Here is an 18,311-nt window from a genome sequence, read left to right on the forward strand (position 1 = left end):
ACTCCGCCACTGCCCATTGATCATATCTTATTCGCTGCTAATTGTCTACCTATCGGTTCAAAAAATTTCGAAATAATGTGTTAGTCTTTCGTTGATTTATTTCCTCTAGTCTTGTTGATTATTTTCGACTTTGGACAATGTCGGCCTTGTAACTGGGCCGTTGCTTGTAAGTTGTAACAGTCTTGCTGTTTGTTCTCTTGCCTTTGGGCTTTACGTAATCTCTGGTTGACCAAAGAAAAAACAACTATTTTTTTTTTTTTTGTAAGGAGAAAAACTATATCGATCCGTATTTTTTAATTGTCCTCCATTTAGCGTTTGCAATTACACCTATACAAAGCATCATCCCCCCACATGATTCCAATTGATACTTATCATCAACCTCTGACCTCCCCTTTCTCTTATCTTCTTTGAATACATCGAACCTGCCTTTGAGAAGCATGGTGATTGACCAGAAGTCTAATCTTATGCTACAACTAGTTCCTCTTTTGAGTTTCACATATCTCCTCTTATCTGCTTCAGCTCCAACAACGAGTAAGACTTGTAGCCTTTTCATATGCAATTTTATGACTCCCTTTTATTACCAAGAATACATAATCTATTTTTTTGTTCTTTTTTGGCCGGGGTTATAGGAAGCATCAACATAAATAAAGACGATCTACAAGATCACCAGGTAATTAATCTCTCTGATTTGTTCTCACTGTCTTGTTTAATTTGCAAATAATTCTAATTTGAGGTCTCTATATACATATTGGTTACCCAGAATTATTTAATGGATGAAGTGCGTCAAGTTGCTTTGGGAACTGAAGTTATTGACAGGAGGATTGGTTTGGAAACCATGGACTACTCAGAAGTAGGACCAAACCCAGGACATGATCCAACTAAACCACCAGGAAGAGTTTGATGCACAAAGCTTAGATGTTATCAATTTTAAATATCATATGGTATGCATTTTCAGCTACAGTTATTGTAAATTTTTTTTTTTTGGACAAATGCTACAGTTGGTTGTATTAAAGCAGGTTTTATTAATGGGATCTGGTTTGATTAGTAATTGTAAAAAAATTAAGGTGGTCTATTTTAAAGAAAAAATGGACTAGAGAAGAAATGTTTTGAAGCTTTGACAAAAAAAAAAAACGATCTTCTATATGCTGGAAAAAAAAAAAAATTGTGTCATACGGTGCAAGAGAAGGTTCACCATTTTTTTTTTTTTTCTATTTTTAAGCATTAAGTTCAGAGGCACGCCACACTTGAAATAGTAGAAACTAGAAAATGCGTCCGCGCGTTGCTGCGGATTTTATCATCAATCGATCTATTTGTAGTAATGTACTCTAGCTAGGTTCTTTTTACATTGTGAGGTGCGGTGAGCAATGTGCTTATGTAGATAAATAACAATTTGATTTACTCACTCTTCAAAACAATTGGAATTGTTTGAAATGAAGAACTTTAGAAGATGAAGAAAATATTATTAACCCAAGGATAGAATCTTTTAATCTGACACAATTCAATTAATAAAGCACGGCAGTTTCTTGACATTACAAAAATCTAATATCTCCCAACCAAAACCAATATTTCTCCTAAAACATGCAAAACAACATACCGATTATTTCAGACCAAAATTCATGACTAAAATGTCATGTTAACTTGCACAATATTCACCTCTGAAATCGTTGATATTGTATCATAAGTACTCAACAACCAAGATATCAACCTTGGCACAAATAGATGCATGTTCCTTTCCAACAGACACAACTTTTTCCTCAAAGCATCCACCTTTCCCAACACCTATAATATCATATCATAAACAGTCAAGTAGGGGTAATTGAAATGAACTATGCATATCACTCAAGTTGTAGAAACAAAGTTACGAACAAACTTTCATCAATGCATCAAGTTGCTTTGCACCTCTATTTCTTTCTCTCTTTGCAATATTAGCAAATGCTTGAAACAAACCAAAAAAAAAAAAAAAAAAGAGCAGCAAAACCACATGCCAGTTACAAATACCTTTTGTTGGTGCAATTTTCTTAGCCTTCCTTAGTGCTGAATACAGAATGTCAACGTATGGCATTACCATTGGTAGATTTTGAAATGCACCAACACATTGCATTTTTGGAGATTTGAATAATAGACCCAGCCACCAGTCATTGTTCCCATGCATATAAGTCACTTTCAGTACGCAAAATCAGTTGAAAGTATGACTTCCATATAATGCATGGTGTATACAATAAGCTGAGAAACCAATAAGATACATTCCAGAAAACTGAGCAACTCAATTTATCAATTTCCACTTAGACCAGAAGAATTCAAATTCTATGGAAAATCCCACAGCTTTTCAGTTAACAAAGAAATTACACTTACACTGATTTTGCGGCAACCGGGCTTTAAAGCTGAAGCCAATCTTCGAAATTGCCAAGTTTTAAGCTTCACAGCAACTTCAACGTCTTCTTCTTAGTCTTTAGTCACTTCAATCTGAATAACGTCAACATCATCGCCCTCTACGTCTTCGTCCTCCTCCTCTTCCTCTGCACAAAGGCATTCTAAACCTGCATTAAGTATATTCATGTATTTTCATTCTGAGTCTTGGCACATGCTTACAGAAACTTAAACTCGGCCTAGACCTACAATTAGAATATAATTATTACTCAACTTCTTGGTGGTTGATCCTATAGTCCTGTTAGTTCCGTTTTTCTTGAATGATATTGTATAGTCTAAATTCAAATATATTGTCATGCAAATTGTTGACATATGTTATATTTGGTTAGATAATGAAAACGGGACAATCCTAATAGTACCAGTTCCAAATGTGAAAGATGTATTTGGTTTGAACAAATGACATAATTGCAGAGCTAATGGTAAATTGAACATGGTAACAGATGTGAACTGGTACTATTGGGATTGCCACAGACATCAAACATTTGCAAAGCAATAAACTTTCACATTCGCAGCCAAAGTAACCAAAATCACCTGCTTGTGACGATTCGGGGCATCAGAATTTACAGATCGTTCAAATAGCAGAGAAAGAATCTGCCAATCAAACCCAAAATGAACCAAAATCATTAGACCAAACACCAAAAAGAACACTGATTTCCCAGCAAGAAAAAAAAAACCCAGAAAAACCTTCATATCAATATCAATGAAAGAGTGGGAACCGCAAGAAACCAACTTGAGATGAATGAATTTTTTGAAACATAAACAACAAATCAAAGTCTCACAAATACCTTCCACTTGTTTTCTTTTAAGCAAGTGCTCTCTCTCTCTCTCTCTCTCTCTCTCTCTGTGTTGAAACCCAAACTCTATCAAGCTTTTATCGGTGGCTGGGACTGATCATCTGGAAGAGTTGATTCTACAGCGATAGAGGCTTCCCGATAGAAGCCTACACACCCAGGGCAAATGGCAACGATGTAAATTTTTACAAAATGAGGACAAAACAGTAATTTCGATAACCGGCTTGGCTCGAGCCGCTACTGTTACCGGCTTAGTAACAGTAACCATCCCACCAACTTTAGTATATGTATAAGGAGTGGGCTGCAATGAACCAACACAAATGTAGACCAAAGGGGGCCCACTGACGTGGCCTCTTCTCCTCCACAGAAACTGGCGAAATTTTGTTGACTGTTAACCTTCTGTTAACTGTAAATTCCGTGCTGTCATGGTAAAAGGATAAGGGGTTTCTGGTATATTGGCATCTGGGATGTGAGGGTTACAGCCTTGGCTCGACATTTATCTGGTTTGGCAGCTTATTCATCGAAGCCACGGAGAAGCGAGGACTTAGATGATCCTGGAGCTCCGCCGCATCAACCAGCCCATTACGGTGTTGAACCGGTCTCCGTTTTGCCCCACAATCAATATCCAAATACTTGTTCTCCTTCTTCCGATCTAATTCCCTCTGCATGCTGGCTTTTCTGGCATTCTTTGCTTAAGTGACCCCGTGATTAGGATTTTGTATCCACTGATCTACACCTACATCTACTTCTCATACCTTGATTCCTCTTCGCCTGTGCCTTCTACTCAACTACCGTATCTATGTATTGCAACAAAGGTTTTCACAGGTTAAAGGAGAAGCAGAAATCATCGTAGTCTGGGGTGAGAAAGAGAAGAGGAGGGATTCAAGATTGTGGTGGACTTCGCGGGGGAGGATTTGGGTTTGTTTCCGGAGAGGTGGATTCGAAAATTTTAATCGAGTTTGGGGAATAGTTTTTAGCAGGAAAAGAGGTGAGTGTTTGGTTTGGGTTGTCTGAAATTGTGGTTTTTATTATGAAATCTATCTGCATTTGTTGTTTGCTTTACAATCTCACTATTTGTTTCTGCAAAATCAATTCATACTTTTGGACTCTGGAGCTTTGAGACTGCCAATATAATTAAAGTAGTTTCTAGCTTTTGCTAGAGATCAAGATGTACATTGGTGTGTGTCTTAGGGTGCTAACATCTGTTTGATTTTCTGGAGCTTTTTTACTTGCAGATTAGCTGCTGCTTTGACAACTATGATGTTCCTCAGGGACAGTTGTTTGAATTTCAAGTCCATCTGCATAGCAGCAGAGTTTTCATGGGGGTACCGTTATGAATTGCTTAGCTTGGAATGTGGTTTGAGGTTATTGGTTCAGCTAGACCTTGGTGTTTGATTTTGATGTGCTATGGTTTGACCGAAAGTGTTCTTGATTGTTAGTTTGTGTCTAGAATTATAGAGGTTGTATGTATTTGGAATTTTGACAATTGCATATCATTGACTGTCTTGAAATCTTCTCTTCTGCCTGCAGTGATTACGGGGTGAAAGGTTTGATCGATTTTGAGTCCTTGATCTTACTCTGAAGAAGAAGAAGAATCACCCAGACACTGAAGGTTTTGAGGTTAGTCACAGTCCAAGTTTGAGGCATATTTTTTTTTTCTTTTTCCTTTGCTGCTTTTTGTGGATGCATTCTTCTAAACCAAGCATCAATTCGGTGTGAATTGGATCCTTTTGCTGTAAATTCAGGATCTTTAAATACCTAATTCGGATCTGGAAAGTGCTTGAGAATGCAAGACTGGACCTGTCTATGTTTTCTTACGACTATATTCTAGGTGACTGGTTTGAGGAAGAAGCCATCTTCACTGTTGTGACTGCAGGTGCTAAATAAGACAACTGGTACTTTCAGCAAATCTCCCTCCTGTTTCTTCAGTACTGCTTCTAAGGTTGCTTTGGAGTGTTAATCTTTCTTGGTGTTTTGATCGGTATTCCTTTTTGCCCAAATTTGCTTATTATGTCTGAAAATGGCCTGATCTTAAATACCGTTTTTGTGGCTTGCACTTTTGCATCGATATTGATGTTAAGGTTTGTAATTTCTTGCAGAAAGCTACAAACCCATGTTTAGTTTTTGACTTTGGAATTAGTTTGTATAGTATTTCCACTTTGAATATTGTTTTGACTGTGAATATTAACCGATAGCGCATTGTGATCATGGTCTAATTGCTTTAGTTGTAAAAACTTTGTCTTTGACAACTGATTTATGCAGAATAATTGAAATAAAACTGAATTGATTAATATATGTGCATTTTCTTGTTATCGTTGATATAGATGGACACATTCTCATTATCAACATGCTCTTTTCATACAGGTATTATCCTCATTAATATACGAACGGAACCACTTGTGATCTTACAAAACTTGCTTCGAGATACTGAAATATGAAGCTATGAACTTTGTTTAGTTTTCATTTTTCTGTTCCTATCCCTCTTCTCCTTACTCTATATGCATTTGGCAGGTGAGATTTGTATGCTCAGAGCTGAGAGCTATGATTAGTTCAATTACAGAGATATCCACCTGCAAGTATGCAGTTGCAATTAAATGCCCCACACTTTGCAAGCATCCCTCTGTCTCTCTATTTAGTGAATCTAATGGCTACTTTCAACCAACAGATTATTCCTATCAGAGAGACCGGTATGGCAGACCATTAATTGTAATGTACTTTCCCAAGGATTACAAGGAAACCCAAGTTGAGGATGAAGAATCTAAAATTAAGCAGATGGTTATGGTCATAGACAGTGAATCTCATTCCAATGATGAATCTGGCAAGTAACATTTTATAAATTCAGAAAATTTTGTGAATGCTAATGATAGCCAACCTTATGTAATGTTGTTTTCTTTTGCACCTTTCACAAGTTTATAGAAACCTAGTCATTGATTGTCCTCTTAACATTGTTGCCGTAATATTTCGAGATGGATATCATATCCTGAATTGATACTAGTAAATCAGAATGTTTATACCATGTTTATACCACATTTACTTAAAAGCAGCAAATATGCTTTTTTATAATTCCAGAAATGGTGAAAGGCGGGTTAGATAAACATTGATCAGAAATGGCACCAATATTAGTCTTGGAACAGTCAGGAAAATGCCGGATCAAAGACATTGATCATCTGGAACACCATCACCATAACTAGATCCTTGACCTATTGTTATTATACATGTACATGCATGGTTGTTAAAGTCGCAATTTTTATTGGCAGAGTGATATTCACTTTGTTCCCGCTAAATTCAGTAGAGCCAAGTACTCACTTATGACTTCACCTTGTCTATTAACTTCAATATCATAGTCAGTGAAAGCATCTCCTTGTGCTAGTTCTTCAGCAAGTTGGCTTCCCCTTTCTGAATCACGCTCTGATGCATTACTAGACGTTGAAAAACCTCCAACTTGACCATTTTGATTATCAAGCACTGACGCAAGAGAATTTGCAATGTCAATTGCAACATCAGATTGACTATTGTTGTTAGCATTGACTGCAGGAATTGCCTCAGATTGGTTAGCAGCATCTGTGGGGTTTGGTGCCTGTCCCGAGAGCCGTTGACAGATTGCTTGGTCCATTGTCCCTCCACCCTGCAAAGCTAAGACTGCTGAACACAAAGTTGTAAACATCAGAGTGAGCACGGTTTGGCCTCACAAACATAAACCAAGTATAATAACATCTGTTTTATGTACCTAATGATCTGTCAAAGGCCATGCGTACAAAAGCTTCAACTGAAGCATCTACTGCTTGGCACTGTAGTTTACTTTTCCTTGATTCAAGATGTTGCTGCAAGTAAATAAATTTAATAGTGTTCATTCTCTAAATAAAATTCAAATAGTGTTCAAACAAAAATGTTCAAGTCACCTGTATGGAAGAATTGGTATTTGTCAAATCCAATGCCTTCTCCACTGTCATTTCCTCATAGTGCTTCATTCTCTAAATAAAATTCAAATAGTGTTCAAACAAAAATGTTCAAGTCACCTGTATGGAAGAATTGGTCTCTGGATTTGTCAAATCCAATGCCTTCTCCACTGTCATTTCCTCATAGTGCTTCAGCAGCAAGCTCCTTTTCAAACCTGCAAAGTCAAGAAACTCTTAGGATGACTAACGACTATACAGGGCTGATGGAAACATCTTGATTGCTCATCCCCAGTGCCCTTTTTGTATCTCGTTCTCTGAAGCCCATGATCATCACAAGAGAGAGAGATTCATCCAGCACCTGAAGCTGGAATCCACAACCAAAAATTCATCCAGCACCTGAAAATACATGTTAATTGGATTTCGTTGAAACTAATGGTTTCACTCAGAAAAGTGGGAGACATAGAATACCAGCATAGTGTGCATGATAAATTCTGTGGAAACTTGAAAGAGGACATCCATTTTTTTTTTTTTAAACAAAATTCGTGCACTTTGCATTTGTATGAAGAGAAGACTTGACTGTAAATTTATGTACATTTTATAATTTTGGACCTCCATAATCCTATCTACGAGAGGCAAACATTCAGTGCATGACATGGCCCTTCTCCTTTCCAATTACCTGGGTGAACTTCTCTTATCAACCTGACCACTGTGATACGCCGCCACCCCTTCCAGCAGCTCCAGTATCAAATATCTATAATGAGAATCAACAAAGTAGACCTGCGTAGTGTAGACAAACATTCAGATATGTAGTAGAAGTAGTCACAGTGCACGCTCTGGATAACAACCTGCCTGAAGGAGTCTAACACGAGAAGAGTCCTTTCCATGAGCTCGTTCAAGACCCTCTCTGGCTTTCTCAAGGCGAATTCCTGCCACTGAGAGCCAGTTTATGTCTCTAAGCATGAAATAACACCAAACCATATCGATTTGCAGTATCGAAGGATTATCGACCAGCTGAAAGCAAACAAAACATGGCGAATGTTATACACTCATTGAAACCAATCTAACAAAGTGAAAGGCAGATTGATATAGTTTAACTGTCAAAGTTACACGGCCGCATGTACTTCATAGTAATACAATGTCTACAATAAAGTAACTCACTCACCTTAATAACCGATGGATCGCAGAGAGAGAAAGCCTCCTACAAGAATGAAAAAAAGGAAGAAAATACAAACCACAGAGTTTAGGAGACATAAGCTGCTGTGACAAGCATGGACAAGCCAAGTAACTTGCAAATTTCATATGAACGAAACTATCAGTTGCAAAAAGGCACCAGTAACAAACCTCCTCCATGCTGAGCACTTCCATTGCATCTTGGTAATTTTGTGCTTTAATCAGTTGCTTTGCATTGGTATGTAACATCAGGCTCATCATGATTGCCCTGTCAAACAACATTTCAAATCTTACTTCAAACTCAAAATGGAATTGCATCCCCTTAATTTCTCATAGAAGGATCTAACTTGAGAACAGAAATTACTGAACCCTGATTAAATCATACCGCTGATCAGTCTCCGATCCCATTTGTACTTTCTTCCCACTCTGATTTTCAAGTACTATGTTGAAATCTTCAATTGGCAATGAACCATCAGCATGTCTCTTCGACAGCGCAGTTGGAGCAGCCCTATAAATTTAATGGATACACAGCCTGGTCAAAACCAAAACACAGACATTTACTAAAACGAAACATACTAAACAAAACACACAGGTCTGAAAGATAACTTTTCTTCTGAAATTTTTTTAAAGCTCATAGATAATTATAAGTGTTGTAGATAAAACTCACTTTTTCTGACTACCAAAAACACTATTAAACCCAGAATAGAGTGTTTATCAGATAAACAGCCACCAGAATCATACAAAAACACACTCATATGCAATGAAACCGATTCTACCACCAAGCCCAACTAACATAACCAAAGTTTTCATAAAGCTAGATTCTTTCATCAAAATCAAACAAACGCATGAATAACACAACCAAATTTGAATCAAATCCATGGCATAAACTATTATATTCGATATGAAAATTGTAGAATCTAATACGACAAGGCGTTATATCAAAATACGATATCAATTCAAGGAACTTGTAATGTAACACTTAACATCGAGACTAACCCAGAATCTCATCATTAAGCATAATGTCTATACTATTTTCATAATTAATCGAATGCATGTTCCCATATCAGAAATCAAACCACTCCAAGCTCAATCCCAAAATCGGCATATGCAATTTCCTATTCCCTACAATTTCACATTTCCTCCATATACTAAACGACTAACAACAACAAATCGGAGCAGAGATATTACCTGAAACTGGTCACAAAACCTGAGTCTACTCCTTCCTTCCGGCAGCCAATACTTCAAAGGATTTGCCTTATTTCGCCCTATTTCGATAATCTGAAACTCGGTTTTCAAAATACAGTGGGCTTTCTTTGCAGCTCGCAATCTTCTCGATAAAATGAGATATCCTTCGCAGATTGGTGTTTTGTAGAGATGAAGGACGACGGAGAAGGGTATTTAGTCTTGGAATCTTATCTCCTCCTCGATGTAGCTGCCTCTCCCCTTCTCCCCTAAAAGCCCCTGCGGTAACTTCTTACTTTACAGTTTCATCTTCCCTGTCCTATGTGAGTTGACGCGGTCAAACTAACGGAAGTCTTCACGGCATCTGTTGGTCTACAATGTAGTTGGTGCATTGCAGACAAGGCCTTGTCTGTTGACCCTTCTCTTGCACTTGTACTAATTCTCATTATAGTTGTGTTATCTGTTGAGATCTGTTGCGTTATTGTTGATACGATGGCAGTCCAGTAATATGTATATTATAGATAAACTGACAGGACCTGCCCCGAATTTCACCCTGAAATCCGAGGTGGCCCTGTGGGGCCCACCTTAGGAATAACTCTACTAAAAATTTGGCAGAGTCACCCCTAAAATGGACTACCCACAACCTGTAGAATTACAATCACACTTCTAACAAATCATCCATAATCTCCTGGAGCCACCCTGCTCCCCAAAATCCAACAACTCCACAATTTACAACTAAAAACCGAACATTTCATCATACACAGGGGCAACACCCAAACTTTACAACAATTGTCCCACAGGTTATCAGAGCAATCTAAAGAAGATTAAGAATTCATAATACAAGTAGGTTCAACGATTAACCTACAATATGAAAACAACAGCAGCAGATGCTATGCCCCGAATCCTACTATGCCGAACTAGCTACTCTGCAAACTGGGCATTTGAAACCGAATGGCCCAGGGGAAAAGCACATAAAACGTTAGCGTGAGTGGACAAAATAAATAAATAAATAATTGTAAAGAAAAGTGGGTTTTGTGCTTTTCCACATTTATTCCTTTTAAAAAAACCCGATGCATGCAACATTTAAGAAAAACACATTTATCAACAATCCAAGATTCTCGTAAAAACACACCAGCCCCGCTGGTTACAAAAATAACGGACTAGCCCCGCTAGTCAAGTCACGAAAAAGTATGGGGAAGAAGTTATCACCATACGAGAAGGGAGCCTCCCAGGCTCGGGTCGGAGTGTCCCACACTCTGGAGCATCCCATGCTCTGCTCTTACTCACCCACAAACACATAGTAAGCAGGGAGGAGTACTAATAGGCTAGCTAGCAATAAATATGACGACCCAGGTATGGTGGGTAAAAACTATTCAAAACCAATAAATCCATAAGGCTTCCCCATGTCCCACGAATAAAGAAAAACGCGGGTACGATTCCCAACCGCACCCAGAAATTCTCGTAAAACGTTGTATAAATCAACAGCGTGTCCCACACGCTAAGAAAATAATTAGATCATCAACAAGGCATTCCCAATGCCAAAACCGAAAGTCGATAGATAAATAAGAAATACCTGCATCGAAATCCCATTTCGAAAAACTTTCCAAAAATCTCAAAACAACGAATAGAAATATAATTAATTCCGGAAATCACATCGGAAAAATAATTCGTCGAAATTCAACATCAATTATAAATTCGAATCCGAGCATAACAAAATTAATATCCGAAAGTCATAACCGAGATAATTCATAATCAATCTCAGAAAATCATTATTGAAAGCAAAACCACGAGATAAACCGAAATAAATTTCCGAAATCCATTCGTATGCTCGAAAGTAATATATTAATTAGGTAAAGCATTAATTCAAGAAAATAAACGCATGCATCATTATTTAAAACAAAAGTCCACTCACAGTATACGGCTAGCGTGGTATCCAAGCGTAAGGATCCTCGTCGAGCGATGAGTCAGTATCTCGTCCTGTACACAATTGTATTCCGTAAACAACAATTCGATAAAACAATACGATTCTATAATGAATCCCGAAAACCCCACGTAAACTAGCAACTCCAACTCCTTTCGACTTCAAGCCAAACTTCACCATTTATATCAATCCGTCGATTAAGGTATTCCATGACGGAATAAGGGAAATCCGAAGGCCGGATTCCCACAAATCAACAACCGAAACTCCACACTTTCAAAATTCACAAACAATTCCAAACTCCTCCAAAAATTACCAAACTTCATAAACAAGCTCTACTCAAATTATAGGATTTAATGGGCTAAAAATTGGAATTAAATGTCAGCCCTACGCGCCACCACGCGTGTAACGTCCCGAACCCAAATTCACCCGTTTACTAGTCATTTGGACGGTAAACGACCTTTACTTTCACTTTTACTTTCGGTTTAGTACCTTTAGTGGCCCTAAAAGTTGACTTTTTGTTCGGGTCAAAATTTGAGAAAAGTTTCTTCATGGAAGTTGTAGAGGACGTTAAACCGAGCGCGTGCATATGTGGTTCGTAAAAATCGGAGCTCGTATGCGATAGTTATAAGCGAAATAGTAAAGTTACTGTTTACGGTTACTGTTCATGGTAAGTTTCTATAAATAGCCAAGTTACTGTGGTAAGTTTCCATTTTTGGAAACTTACCCGGCCTTTTCTCTCTCTTCTCCCCCGACATTTTCTTCCTCTTCGGCCCGATTTCTTCTCCCTCCGGTTTCTTCCTTCTCCGGCCGACCCACGACGGAATCCGGGCACCGGCAGGTTCGCCTCCTCCTCCTTGTCACGCCTGGGGTGGTGTTTGGCGGTGGCTCGACCGGTGGAGCTCGGAATTGAGCTGTGAAGGTTACTGTAGCCGATCGGAACTTTCATCGATTTCCGGCGATTCCGGCCGTTTCCGGCCACGAAATTGGCATCGAAGGTTCGGTTTTCATCACTGATCATTTCCCCTATGGCCTTGTGTCACGATTTGTTGTGTAGAAGTCGAATTGATGAATTGAAATTTTAGGGTTCTTGAGAAATTTCTGGGCTTGTGTTCATCGGCCGAATTGGAGCTCTTTCAGGTAAAATTGGAACTTGTTGTAGTTGAATGAATGGTTGGGTGTGTTGAGTAGATGCTACTGTCCAAATTTGGTGGCCATCGGAGGTGGTGGCCGCCGGTGCGTGGGGCCCACGCGCCGCCACTGTTGGTGGCGCGTGGAGGCGTGTAGGGCAGTGTTTTAATTCCAGTTTTTAGCCCATTAAATTCTATAAATGTTGTAGAGCTTGTATGTGAAGTTTGGTGATTTTTGGAGAAACTTGGAATTAATTATGAATTTTTGAAGTTTAGGGTTTCGATTATCGAATTACGAGAATCCGACCGTCGGATATCTCTCGGTTCTGCTTTGAAACCTTTAAATTAACGAATTGGTATTAGTGGTATAATTTGGGCTGAATCCGAGGAGAATGGGAGATGTAAATTATGAGGAATTGAGTTTAGGAATTATATTAAATTGTTGAATAATTATTCACGGAATATAATCGTGTACAGGATGTCGTACCGAGCCCTGGCTCGATGAAGGAACTCGTATACGTGATCGTCGGAATAGTACTGTGAGTGGACTTTTGTTTTAAATTAACGAATTGGTATTAGTGGTATAATTTGGGCTGAATCCGAGGAGAATGGGAGATGTAAATTATGAGGAATTGAGTTTAGGAATTATATTAAATTGTTGAATAATTATTCACGGAATATAATCGTGTACAGGATGTCGTACCGAGCCCTGGCTCGATGAAGGAACTCGTATACGTGATCGTCGGAATAGTACTGTGAGTGGACTTTTGTTTTAAATAATGATGCATGCGTTTATTTCTTGAATTAATTCTTTATTTAATTATCATATTACTTTTCAAGCGTATTATTTGTTTCCGGAATTTGATTATTGGTTTATCTCATGGATTGGCTTTCAATAATGATTTTCTGAGATGGATTATGATTTACCTCGGTCATGAATTTCGGATATTAATTCGTTATGCTCGGATTCGAGTTTGTGATTTATGTTGATTTCCGGAGTTTCATATTTAATTTCATTCATCGATTTGAGATTTCTGAAAGATTTTCGAAATGGGATTTCGATGGAATTATTTCTTATTTATTTTTTGAATATGAGTTTATTTTTGGCATTGGGAATGCCTTGATGATGATTTTGGAATTGGTTTTGTTTCGAATTATGGAGATTATGATTTATTATTATTTCTCGCATTTTTGCTATTGATTTGAGATATTCTTGGCGTGTGGGACACGTCGTTGGAAATTCATTTGCGAGAGTTGGGGGAAGCTTTATGTATTTTGGATTTACTGGATTTTCGGTTATGTTTCCCTGTGCCATACTGAGGGGTGATTTTATCATGCTAGCATTGATTTTCCGCCTTTGTGGCGCGGTGATGGGATCACCGTAGCCCTTCCGCCTTTGTGGCGCAGGTTACTGTCTCTGTGACAGTAATTCTGTAGCCCAGTATCCTATCGCTACACTTAGTGGCGTAATGGTATATTACGGGAGTTATGGGAGTTCTTTAGCCTGGGAGGCTATCACCCAACCAAGCCTGCGTGGCTTATTCGTATGGCTATCATCTTCCCCTACTTATACTATTTTTGACTAGCGGGGACTAGTCTGAGTTTTCTTAACCAGCGGGGCTGGACTTATATTTTCGAGTATTGAAATTTCAATCTTTTACTTTGTTGTTTTGACTAGCGGGGCTAGTCGGTTTTCTGGAGTTCAACGTTTTTCGGATTATTTTCTTAAGTGTTCTATAAATGTTGCATGCATCCGGATTTTATATATCGAAAAATGTGGGAAAGTATGAAGTTTTATTTTGTTTTATTCATATTAAATTATTTATTTTTGTCCACTCACGCTAACGTTTTTATGTACTTTCCCCTGGGCCCTTCGGTTTCAAATGCCCAGTTTGCAGGCGAATTAGTGGAGGTCGGGCGTACATGACATTTGAGGCATAATTGTCACCACTTCCGCATTGTAGGATCCCTTGATCATTTACTCTACTTTTTTATTTCCTTGTGAATTAGTATTGCTCTGATAACCTTTGGGATTTGTATTGTTAAGTTGAGTTTTGTGTTTTGCGAGTTGGGGAATGTTGATTTGGGGAGCAGGGTGGCTCCAGGAGCATAAGGATGGGTGATTTAGAAGTGTGAATTCTCTTTCTACAGGTTTTGGGCTGTCCATTTTAGGGGAAGTTCCGCCAAATTTTTGGTAGAATTTCTTCTAAGGTGGGCCCCGCAGGGCCACTTCGGATTTCAGGGTGAAATTCGGGGCGGGTCTTGTCAACGCGCCACCCACAGTGGCGGCGAGTGGGGCTCACGCGTCGGCGGCCACCACCTCCGATGGCCACCAAATTTAGACAGTAGCTTCTACTCAACAAACCTAACCATTCATTCAACTACAACATCTCACAATTTTACCTTTAAGAGCTCGGATTAAGCTGATGAAGTTTGCCCAGAAAATTGCTTCGGACCCAAAGATGTTCTTTGTCGATTCGGCCTCCACACAGCAAATTGGAATGCAAGGCCTTAGGGGAAATGATCTTCGTGGAAAACCCAAGCTTCGACGGCAAGATGGTGACCGGAGGTGGCCGGAATCGCCGGAAATCGGCAAAAACCACAAGTTGCTACAGTAAACTTCCCAGCTCAAAATCGAGCTCCTCCGGCCAAATTTCTGCAAAACACCACCACATATGCAACAAGGGGAAGGAGACGAGCTTGGGGATGCCCGGACTTCGTCGTGGGTCGGCCGGAGGGGGAAGAAATTGAAGGAAGAAGAACGGGCCGAAGGGGAGGAAGAGTCGGGGAAGAAGAGGAGAGAGTTACCGAGCTAGCTAGGTAGAATTTCCGAAAATGGAAATCTACCAACAGTAACTTCCATATATATATATATTAATTATCATGAACAGTAACTTTTACATTTTCGCCCATAACTTTCACATACTAAGTCCAATTTTTACGCACCACATATGCACGCTCTCGGTTTAACATCCTCTACAACTTTCGTGAAGAAACTTTTCTCAAATTCTGACCCGAACAAAAAGTCAACTTTTAGGGCCACTAAAAGTGCTGAAACGACAGTCAAAGTGAAAGTAGTTGTCGTTTACCGTCCAAATGACCAGTAAACGGGTGAATTTGGGTTCGGGACGTAACAATCTCCCCTCCTTATAAAATTTCGTCCTCGAAATTCACACGAACAATAAAACGCTTAACTAAACCAACTCTATTGGTTACGCGTTCCCCGGTGAAACAATATAAGAAAATAATACAAGGGAAAGAATTTCGTACCATCGGTAGTATCTGGAGGAACGTGATCTTCCTGCTGAAACATGGCATGAAGTCTCGTCTGAGTTGCTGGACGTCCACGGCGGCCACTACCTCGTTGAGTACCGCCCCTGACAGAACTAGTGGGAGTGCCGCTAGATGAACCTCCTGATGCGTAACTAGAACCCTGACCAACGTCTAGAGTAACATCCTGAGTCAAAGTAGGGCAATCCCTCCTATAATGACCCTGCTGTCCACACTGATAGCACGTCACATCCCTCGTCCAACGCTGGGGACGATCCCTCCAAGTATGGACACTGATAGCACGTCACATCCCTCGTCCAACGCTGGGGACGATCCCTCCAAGTATGGAATCCCTCTGAGGTACCACTGTACTGACTAGTGCCGTCACTGAACTGCCACTCAGACTGACCATCTCCCATATTAAGTCCTCCAAAATCAGATAGGGTGACTGAATCCGAGCTAACACGTCTACCACCTCCAGAAGATCCTGAACCAGAAGTAGAAGCAGCTCTCTTGGATGGACCCTGGCTAGGGCCACCAGCATCTCGAGGTCGAACACCGGACAAATACATGGTCTCAAGTCGCAGAGCAGCATTAACTACCTCAGAGTAAGTATTGAATGGCACTCCTGTCAACTGCTCACGATACTTACCCCCCAATCCATCAACAAACCTATAGATCCGCTCTCTCTCAGTGCCAACCAAATCAGGCACAAACTGGGCTAGCTGGGTGAACCGCTGCTCAAACTCCGTCACAGTCTTGTCCCTTTTCTCTAAATGTAAGAACTCATACTTCATCCTGTCACGGATAGCTGTACCATAATACCGCTCAGTAAAATGTTCCTTAAACTGTTCCCAAGTGATTGGGCCATCATTCTCTAAATCCCTGCTGGTCATATTCCACCAGTCAAAAGCCACACCATCGAGAAAGTCTACTGCCAAGCCCACTTTCCGGTCCTCCGGACAATTAATCTGAGTAAAAACCCTCTCCATCTTGTTCAGCCAATTCTGAGCATCCATAGCATCAGGAGCATGGGAGAAACTATACGCTCCATGCTTCCTCGCTCGCTCCATGGTAAAATCGGTTCTGGAACCAGGAAGCGCTGCAGTCAGCTGCTGGAAAATATGCCCCAAGGCGTTCGCTAGTCCTTCAGGAGCATTCCCATCTCCTGAAGCGGGAGTAGTCTCCCTGCGGTTTCGGCGTCTAGGAGGCATAGCACCTGAAGAAGAGAAGGATAACAAAGCTCAAGGATTAGGACATTAACCTATCTACTTTATATACAAAATGAACACACTTGCACCGAAGAGTATATGATGGGGATCCGCCGCGGTCGGGCCATCACTCGGGAGGTACTAGGCGCCATTAAGCATATAGAGTAGTAGGAAGGAAAGAAGTCTACAGGACCTAACAACCTAATGCTCTGATACCAAGTTGACAGGACCTGCCCCGAATTTCACCCTGAAATCCGAGGTGGCCCTGTGGGGCCCACCTTATGAATAACTCTACCAAAAATTTGGCAGAGTCACCCCTAAAATGGACTACCCAAAACCTGTAGAATTACAATCACACTTCTAACAAATCATCCATAATCTCCTGGAGCCACCCTGCTCCCCAAAATCCAACAACTCCACAATTTACAACTAAAAACCGAACATTTCAACATACACAGGGGCAACACCCAAACTTTACAACAATTGTCCCACAGGTTATCAGAGCAATCTAAAGAAGATTAAGAATTCATAATACAAGTAGGTTCAACGATTAACCTACAATATGAAAACAACAGCAGCAGATGCTATGCCCCGAATCCTACTATGCCGAACTAGCTACTCTGCAAACTGGGCATTTGAAACCGAAGGGCCCAGGGGAAAAGCACATAAAACGTTAGCGTGAGTGGACAAAATAAATAAATAAATAATTGTAAAGAAAAGTGGGTTTTGTGCTTTTCCACATTTATTCCTTTTAAAAAAACCCGATGCATGCAACATTTAAGAAAAACACATTTATCAACAATCCAAGATTCTCGTAAAAACACACCAGCCCCGCTGGTTACAATAACATCGAAATCCAAAATTCTCGTGAAAACACACCAGCCCCGCTGGTTACAAAAATAACGGACTAGCCCCGCTAGTCAAGTCACGAAAAAGTATGGGGAAGAAGTTATCACCATACGAGAAGGGAGCCTCCCAGGCTCGGAGTGTCCCACACTCTGGAGCATCCCATGCTCTGCTCTTACTCACCCACAAACACATAGTAAGCAGGGAGGAGTACTAATAGGCTAGCTAGCAATAAATATGACGACCCAGGTATGGTGGGTAAAAACTATTCAAAACCAATAAATCCATAAGGCTTCCCCATGTCCCACGAATAAAGAAAAACGCGGGTACGATTCCCAACCGCACCCAGAAATTCTCGTAAAACGTTGTATAAATCAACAGCGTGTCCCACACGCTAAGAAAATAATTAGATCATCAACAAGGCATTCCCAATGCCAAAACCGAAAGTCGATAGATAAATAAGAAATACC

General features: G+C 40.0%; 2 long non-coding RNA genes and 1 pseudogene across 8 annotated transcripts; 1 reads left to right on the forward strand and 2 right to left on the reverse strand.

Moving 5' to 3' along the window:
* Window positions 1–1,434: 1,434 nt before the first annotated feature.
* LOC133722351 (uncharacterized) lies at window positions 1,435–3,352 on the reverse strand. 2 transcript variants are annotated; one of them, XR_009852641.1, is made up of 5 exons: window positions 3,213–3,352; window positions 2,959–3,018; window positions 2,353–2,537; window positions 1,999–2,223; window positions 1,435–1,779 (listed from the first exon to the last, which is right to left on the reverse strand). It is a non-coding gene; the product is annotated as an uncharacterized LOC133722351 (long non-coding RNA). The 2 variants fall into 2 exon arrangements; XR_009852642.1 differs by having other exon boundaries at window positions 1,477–1,779; window positions 2,353–2,516.
* Window positions 3,353–3,696: 344 nt separating this feature from the next.
* On the forward strand, window positions 3,697–6,036 carry LOC133722350 (uncharacterized). 6 transcript variants are annotated; one of them, XR_009852635.1, is made up of 5 exons: window positions 3,697–4,206; window positions 4,454–4,582; window positions 4,749–4,838; window positions 4,964–5,113; window positions 5,583–6,036. It is a non-coding gene; the product is annotated as an uncharacterized LOC133722350 (long non-coding RNA). The 6 variants fall into 6 exon arrangements; XR_009852636.1 differs by having other exon boundaries at window positions 5,730–6,036; XR_009852639.1 differs by having other exon boundaries at window positions 4,454–4,543.
* Window positions 6,037–6,207: 171 nt separating this feature from the next.
* LOC133723260 (uncharacterized) lies at window positions 6,208–9,682 on the reverse strand (annotated as a pseudogene).
* Window positions 9,683–18,311: the final 8,629 nt, after the last annotated feature.

This window comes from Rosa rugosa, chromosome 7 (assembly GCF_958449725.1).
Source record: "Rosa rugosa chromosome 7, drRosRugo1.1, whole genome shotgun sequence".
Taxonomy (NCBI): domain Eukaryota; kingdom Viridiplantae; phylum Streptophyta; class Magnoliopsida; order Rosales; family Rosaceae; genus Rosa; species Rosa rugosa.